Source organism: Lemur catta, chromosome 1, assembly GCF_020740605.2.
Source record: "Lemur catta isolate mLemCat1 chromosome 1, mLemCat1.pri, whole genome shotgun sequence".
NCBI lineage: Eukaryota > Metazoa > Chordata > Mammalia > Primates > Lemuridae > Lemur > Lemur catta.
In genome coordinates, this window is record NC_059128.1 from 82,857,758 (window position 1) to 82,865,138 (window position 7,381).

The window sequence follows — 7,381 nt, forward strand, 5'->3', positions numbered from 1 at the left end:
GCATGAGCCATGGTGCCCGGCCTCCATTCTCTGCTCTGGTCTACTTGGTTTCCTCTTCCTCTGACTCTGCTTTCTCTTCCTCTTTGGAGGAAGCGTACTGTACAGGAGAGACTTTTAGGATAACAAGATTCAAGTCCCATCTCAGTTGCTTTCTATCTGGTGTGACTTTGAGCAAGTCACTTATCCTTCCTGAGATCTAATCTCTGAATCTGTAAAATGGAGACAATGATGGCTTCCTCCGAGCTGCAGCTGCATGAGGTTAAGTACACACGCATGGACGGTTCATGTCATAGAGTGTGGTCCCCCTGCCCCCTTTCCTCCTCCCCAATCTGCTCTTTTCTCCTCCTACTCTCTCTCCTTTCCTCCCCTTTCAGTCTCCCTGTTTCCTGACTGTTTCTTTGCGTTTCTCACCAAGGCACTTGCTTCCCCGCCCAACACACCGTCTCCCTAGGGACTAACCCAGCCAAGAATGGAGAGGAAGGGGGCTGCCTGAAAGGAAGGGCAGCCCCAGTGTGGGCTGAGGGGAGCTTTGGAAAGGCCCCTGCTTGAGCAGGAGCAGGGCCTGAAGATGCGAAAAGCGAGGACAGGGGGAAGGAACGAACCCCTCCCTCCTCTGGCCACCCCGATCTTCCCTGGTCCTAGTCCTGGCCCTTTGCCCTCACTGGCCCTAGGTCCCCAGTGGCTGGAGAGCAATGCCTCCGCGAGTCCTCCCAGCCCTGGGCCCACGTAGGGGCGACCTTGCCGTCACATCCACAGGCAACCCTGCCTACCAGCCCATGAATCTTACCTGCAGGCCCCGTGCCAGCCCCCTGAGAAGCAGGTGGGACGAGGGAAGAGAAATCAGCTCTAAGACCCCAGGGAAGGTGATCCTGGAGGAGCAGAGAAATCTCAGCCATGGGAGATGAGACCAGTGAGGGGACAGGAATGAGTCCCGGCCTCTGTCCTGCATGTGTGCAGCTCTGAGGGTGAGGGTGACGGTGGGAGCTGCAAACGGTGTCGTAATCATATTTGGTGGCAAGGACAGATGCCAGGCCGGGCGCGGTGGCTCACGCCTGTAATCCTAGCACTCTGGGAGGCCAAGGTGGGTGGATTGTTTGAGCTCAGGAGTTCAAGACCAGCCTGAGCAAGAGCAAGACCCCATCTATACTAAAAATAGAAAGAAATTATATGGACAACTAAAAACTATATATATATAAAGTTAGCTGGGCATGGTGGCGCATGCCTGTAGTCCCAGCTACTCGGGAGGCTGAGGCAGGAGGATCGCTTGAGCCCAGGAGTTTGAGGTTGCTGTGAGCTAGGCCGACGCCACGGCACTCACTCTAGCCCGGGCAACAAAGTGAGACTCTGTCTCAAAAAAAAAAAAAAAAGGATAGGCCGGGCGCGGTGGCTCACGCCTGTAATCCTAGCACTCTGGGAGGCCGAGGCGGGTGGATCGCTCGAGGTCAGGAGTTCAAGACCAGCCTGAGCAACAGCGAGACCCCGTCTCTACTAAAAATAGAAAGAAATTATATGGCCAACTAAAAATAAATATAGAAAAAATAAAGTAGCCGGGCATGGTGGTGCATGCCTGTAGTCCCAGCTACTTGGGAGGCTGAGGCAGTAGGATAGCTTAAGCCCAGGAGTTTGAGGTTGCTGTGAGCTAGGCTGACGCCACGGCACTCACTCTAGCCCAGGCAACAGAGCAAGACTCTGTCTCAAAAAAAAAAAAAAAAAAAAAGGACAGATGCCAACAGCCATGGTGCTTACAGACTGTGGATATTGTACAAAAGAAGTGGTGAAAAAAATTCAAGCCAATCTGTGTATGCGTGTGCGTGTGCATGTGTGTGTGTGTATGTGTGTGTGTGTAAATGTGATGAGTAACACAAACAAACTTATAAATTGCTAAGCAATTACAGGCATATCTAATTACCATGCCTCAACAATAAATTGTATTTCCTGTATAACATATATCAGGGTAATTTGTTGTGAGTCATCACAACAACACTGAAGTGTGTTTGTATTCTGTTAGCCACACAGCCATTACCCAGCCGGCAGTTTCCCTTCCTCCTTCTGTTTGTCCCCAGTGCATTTTCTGCCTTGCTTTCCTACTTTCCTTTTCTCTTTCCTTTCTCTTCCTTTCCTCGCCTGCTCTTGCGTTTTCCCCTCCTTCTCCTCATCCTGCCCTTTCTCCTTCAGATGTGCCTCCCTGCTTTAGTATAGTCATCCTCCTTCCCCTTCTCACTTCCCTGTTCCTCCACGAGCGCCGGAGTCAGTTGGCCCAGCTTTGGTCCTATTAACCCTCTGACCGCATGCAAGTTCCCCTCTCTGCTAAGCCCCAGTTTTCTCATCTGTCAACATGGACAATCAGAGCAACTGAGGATCAGCAGGAAAACTAAATCCAGCCAACCTGTAAAGAAATTAGCATGATACCTCCTGCTACAAAGTCAGTACTCAGAAAAGGAAAGCTATTGTTATTTTTACTTTTCTTAAAAGGTACGTTTTAACTCTCCACGTGTATTATAGAAAATCTCCTACCAAATTTGAGAGCCATCTCCTCCCTCTACAGACATGCAATCATCAAACACTTCTCGGGTGCCTACTTGTCGTCTACCCTGGGCTGGGCACAAGGGAGGCAGAGATGCGCTCTCTGTCCTTCAAAAGCCCACGGTCTGGGGAAGATGAGACCTGGCCGGCACGTGAAAGATCATTAGAATGGCGAGTGCAGGGCTATGGTAGAAGGAGGGATGGAAAACTACGGAGGCAGAGGGAAGGGAGTCACTAAACCAGCTTTGCAGAGTCAGTAAGGCCTCATAGATGGTGATTCTTGAGTTGAGTCCTTTTGAAAGGAAGAGAAGAATTTGCTAAATCAAACAAGGTAAGGACAGGCCAAAGGAACAGCATGAGAAAGACCAAGTGCTGTGAAGGGGAAGGGAAGATTTAGGAGCGGTGACAGTCATGGCAACCCAATCATAGGGACAACCTGGTCACCAGGGCGTGTGGAGTGATGGGGGGGGGCTGGCAAAGCCGGTAAGCACCAGATTCTGGAAGACAGCAGCTTCTTCATCATTGTCCTCATTATCACTGCCATTCGCTGGGTACCTGGCCTTGCGCCAAGCACTTGCTGTGCATTAGCAGCTCATTTAATCCTCACTGAAACTCTACGAGCAGGGACTACCATTATCCTCATTGTAGAGATGAGGTGACACAGAGCCTTGCTGTGGTCACGGGGAGCCAGAGAGCTGTCTAAGTAGAATGGCATGATTAGAATCCAACCCCTCGTCCATTGTCCTTGCACCCTTATGTCTCTCTATGCCAGTCCATGCTGTCCAAGACTTTAGGGAGGTTGCTCTTACGGCGTGTCCTTGCATGGAAAGAGATGGGAATGCAGTGACAACTGGCAAGTGGAGCTGAATTCTAGAAACAATTCCACAATCAAATCGACAGTGTCTATAAACGTTGCATGTGTTGCTGTGCAGGACAGGAGGAATCTGGGGTGACTTCTAGGTTTTTTTCCTGGGGACACTGAGGGAATAGAGGTGCCGTTAACTAAGATGACAAATACAACAGTGAAGGGAGAGGGGGAGAAGGTGGAGGGGAAGGAGCAGGATTTGGGAGCTGAGAATAATAAATTCACTTTAGACATTTTGGGCTTGAAATGCCTCTTGATCATTGAAAATATCTTCAGCGCTAAAGAGAAAAGACAGATTTGTAGACTCGGAATCATCAATGTATAAGGAAGCACTGAAGCCATGGGGAATGAATGATCTCACCCAGGAAGAACAAAAATGAACAGAGGTGAGAAGAACACACAGGGTGAGGATGAGTCAATAAATGAACAAGGACAGAGCCCTAGGGGACGCTCAACCTCAAAAGAAAGGCCAGACAAGGATCTATTGAAATGAAATACTGTGGCCCTCCCACCGTGCCTTCTTCCTCCAGGCACCTAGCACAGTGCCTGGCACAGGGTAGATACTCAAGGAACTTTAGTTGAGTAAATAAAAAGAGCAAGGAAAGAAAGGCAGCCCCAAAGGAAGGAAGGAGCATGTTTCCAAAAACACAATGGTCAATGATATCTAATATTTAATTAGAAATTTCTTAAAGGTTACTATTTTCTTTGATATCTTGTCATGAGAAATCCTGAAAACAAATACTAGCTTCTAGTTTTCATCCATGCTACACAAGCATCTAGATGATATACATTAAGAAGTTTTATTTCAAGGAGAGCTACAATTTCCAATTTACTTTTAAATGGTTAGGTTAAGTCTTTTTCTACTCAATGAAAATTTCCAATTTGCCGCATATAAATAAAATAAAATCTTCCTGTGCCCAAAATAATCCTCCAGGGGCACAAAAAAAAAAATCACTTGGTCCTTTATTTTTAAAAATTCATACATGATGAGACAACATAAAGGCACAAGACAAATATAGATTTAAAAAAAATCATTCTCATTCTGAGGTTCCTCTAAAACTAAAAACAGATCTACCACATGACCCAGCAATCCCACTGCTGGGTATATATCCAAAAGAAAGGAAATCAGTGTATCAAAGAAATATCTGCACTCCCATGTTTATTTCAGCACTATTCACAACAGCCAAGATATGGAAGCAACTTCCATAAGTATCCATCAATGGATGAATTAATTTTTGAAGTGTGGTATATGTACACAACAGAATATTATTCAGCCATAAAAAAGAATGAAATTCGCAGCCAAATGGATGGAACTGGAGGATATTAAGTGAAATTAAGCCAGGCACAGAAAAACAAATATCACATATTCTCACTCATATGTGGAACCTAGAAAAGTTGATTTCATGAAGATAGAGAGTGGAATGGTGGTTTCCAGAGGTTGGGAAGCGGGGATAAAGAAAGGTTGGTGAATGGGTACAAAAATACAGTTAGATAGAAGGAATAAGTTGCAGTGTTCAATAGCACAGTAGTGTGACTATAGTCAACAATAATTGATTGTATATTTCCAAATAGCTGGAAGAGAAGATTTGGAATATTCGCAGCAGAAAGAAAAGATAAGTGTTTGAGGTAATAGATATTCCAAGTACTGTGATTTGATCATTAACACATTGTATGCATGTATCAAAATATCACCTGTACCCCATAAATATGTATAATTATTATGTATCAATTTAAAAAATTTTTAATAAATCTTACAAACAAAAATAAAAAAGAAATCACACTGAGTTTACATTTTGTAGTAAAGGCCAGCGTGGAGCAACACCTAAGCAAAAGGGAATGCTTCGCGGGCACAGGTGTTGGTAATCGCATACAAAAACTTATATTTTCTCATCTCTTTTCTAATAAGCCTTCTGCCCCCAATTAATGTTTCTCACCAGTTTCCTTTTTCTTCAAAACAATTAATTGTTAACCAGGGACCTGAGACACTGTCGTGCCTATCAACAAAACAGTGAGAGGGATAAATTTTTCTGTTCAGACAAATCTCAGCACTGAAAATATAACCCTCAAGCCTCACAGAGGTAGCTCAGTCCAAACTGCTTGTGTCTAAAGCAGGAGTCGGTCATAGAACAAATAGTGTCTTAAATAGGTGCACTAGATACAAACCCCCTGAAAAAAATAAAACCAACTACTATCAAAGGAAGTGACAAAGACCCACAAACCAAGAAGAAATGGACATTTATCCTGCTCCCATTGGTCATTTAATAGGTATGCTAACAGAATAAAAAGTTGAATTTCAAACCAAAAAAAAAGAAAATGTTGTATCTCCCATTCCCAACTAACTTCCCCCAAATTTATTTTTTAGCAAGAGGAAAATAATAAAGAATATTTGCTAAAACATAGCCACCTAGATGAAAACAGCAAAACAAAACAGGAATCTGGAAAAAAGAAACAGAAAGTCCCAACCAGCCCAGAGCTAAATCTCCATTTGATCTCACTAACCATTCAACGTTCCCTGCCTACTCACCTCAACCCGGACCTAACCCTCTCCTCCAAAACAGAGACTTCCCAGCAGTGCAGGAAGATCAAACAGGTGACCATTCCATGATCATTACAGTGAGAAAAGCAAGGCTATTCTGAAAGCTCTAGTAATTACACAGAAAACAAACTGGATCTCTAGGGGGCATTCTTGAAAACCTGAGCTCAATTCCCAGAAAGGAAAAACACTTTTGACCACTTACCACTACCGGAAGCTGCTAGATAGTGATCAGAATCAGCATCTCATCAGAAAAATAGGAACCTATTACAAGAAAACAGCTTCACTACCTGGGAGGAATTGAGGGAGAAAAACACGCTTTGGAAAAATGCAAAAGCCCTGAAGAGCCTCTTGTTCTCTAGTTGCTGGCTACTGCTGCCAGGGCAGAACTGGTTAATCTTGGAGAAACAAAAGGAAGCTCCCAAGGGGCTGACTTCTGGAGGCTGGCTTCTTCTGTGAAAATCAATTCAGAAGGATGCAAGTGAACAACGGAAGGGGACACCAGCGGCCAGGTCTACTCACCAAACTTTTGCCAGCCCTCTACTGAGATAAGCAAACATCTTTGGAGTTCCCACCTATTTTCGAAGAGATGAAAGAATTAGCAATGGGGTTTTTTTTAATCATCACAAGGGGAGTTCAGCTCTCTTATGGATGAAAGCTAAGCACACTCAAACAACATTTAATGTGCAAGGCGATGACACTTCTTTCCCAACATCCTTAATTTCAACACAGAGGAAGCAAACATTAACCCTAAAGATACTGAAGAACAGATGCACACAGGAAATGGATTTAAATTTTTCAGTTTGGAATCACTTTAAGAGGGCTTTGGTTTTCAAGGCAGGATTAGATGCAAACAAAATATTTAGATTTGTGTCTATTTTTAAAGGGAAGAATATGGCTTTTTTTTCAATATGCCTAAAAGCATGTAGAGATTCTCCAGAAGTTGTATAAGATTTGCCAGTTAAATACTGAAATCAAATATGTTTTAATCATGTCTCTATAACCAGAGGAAGATGATCTTCCAAGCATTGTCAGCTCTGCTCTCCTGGAACATCCTGACACTGGGCCCTCAGGTTTTCACAGACAGCCAGATAGACAGAAATGAGAGCCTTTTCCTACCAAAGTTCCACAGTAACAAGAAACTACAGGAAACAAGAATGATGGCTTGCTTTCTTACATAATAAATAGGATCATGAACAGCTTAAAGGAAGAAGCAATCATATCTTTAAAATATTTAAAATAAAATACATTTTTAAATGAAAAAAGTATAGACTATATCATTTTTAAACCTATCGTATGGGCAAATATGTTTGGTAATTGCCTCCATCGTAGAACATATAAGGAAATCAACACCTTCTCCTACACTTTGAGTAGGAGTATAAACTGGTAAAATATTTTTTAAAGGAAACTGTTAATAAACACAGTAGTACCTATGAAATATAGAAATGTATATGTTTCCA

The 7,381-nt window shown here is 43.5% G+C and overlaps 1 protein-coding gene across 6 annotated transcripts in view; it reads right to left on the minus strand.

The window, feature by feature from the left end:
• ATP8B4 (ATPase phospholipid transporting 8B4 (putative)) overlaps nucleotides 1-6,583 on the minus strand; it is a 216,460-nt gene extending 209,877 nt beyond the window's left edge. For 5 of the 6 annotated variants that reach the window (XM_045528911.1, XM_045528919.1, XM_045528900.1 and 2 more), the window contains exon 1: nucleotides 6,444-6,583. The gene's annotated coding sequence lies outside the window, so the exon portion shown is untranslated. Of the gene's footprint in view, nucleotides 1-5,912; nucleotides 6,033-6,443 lie in introns of those variants that run through there. The other variant, XM_045528909.1, reaches the window with a different exon arrangement.
• Nucleotides 6,584-7,381: the final 798 nt, after the last annotated feature.